Source organism: Cyprinodon variegatus, unplaced genomic scaffold, assembly GCF_000732505.1.
Source record: "Cyprinodon variegatus isolate N-32 unplaced genomic scaffold, C_variegatus-1.0 Scaffold571, whole genome shotgun sequence".
Classification (NCBI taxonomy): domain Eukaryota; kingdom Metazoa; phylum Chordata; class Actinopteri; order Cyprinodontiformes; family Cyprinodontidae; genus Cyprinodon; species Cyprinodon variegatus.
Genome location: NW_015151024.1, coordinates 468,754 through 469,731, shown reverse-complemented (window position 1 = coordinate 469,731; position 978 = coordinate 468,754).

The window sequence follows — 978 nt, the reverse complement described above, 5'->3', positions numbered from 1 at the left end:
GTGCCAAAATACTATATAGTGGAGACCTATTAATCAACTGCAGAGACAGCGCTCAACAAGGCACAGCCATACGGATTAACAAGATTGAGGGGAAAGAGTTCAGTGCAGTTTGGTTGAGAACAAAAGGATTAGCAGGGGAGTCATTGGAGGAGTGCCTCTTAAAGTAACTGACAAAGAGATTCTGGAAAGCATAAGTGGTGCAAAAGTAAAAGAGGTGAAATTGTTAAAAACAAAGAAATGGAAAAAAGGTTAATCACATTTGAAGAAAAGCAGTTACTAAGTAAAGTTTTCCTTGAATGAACTGAGCTACAATGTAAAAATGTACAATCATCCGCCTCTGAGATGTTATAAATGCCCCAAATTTGGTCATATGGCAGCAGTATGTAAGGGAAAACAACAATGTGAAAGGTGTGATGGAGAGCATGAATATGGAAAGTGTGGGAAGAAAGCTAAAATTAAATGCTGTTACTGTGGTGGAGAACATACTGCTGCATATTGCTGGTGTGAAGTGAGCAAAAGATCTGAAGAGATAAGTAAAGTGAAATTAGAGCTCAGAATAACGTATGCTGAAGCTGCAAAAAAAACCCCATCCCAGTCAGAAATACCCAAACCAGCAGTGGCCCAAATGACAAGATCAAAACCTCTGGAGCAATGTCCCAAAATGGCAATAGATTAATTGATTGTAAAAAAAAAAAAAAAAAAGAACGATTTTGTACTTTTCATGATAAAAGTGATCAATGGTAGAGCTCAGATAAAGAAAAAAAATAATAATAATAATAGTGAAACTGCAGAAAAGTATCTTAAAGTTAGAGATTTAAACTGGGAAATGGTTGAAAGTATGATGGGAAAAAGAGTAGGACCATCATAAACAGGCAGATCGATGATAACTTAAAGATAAATTAGAAATTATGAGGACGAATTTCAATAAGCATTTATTATGTTGGGTCACACAGAAAAATATTATTATTATTATTATTA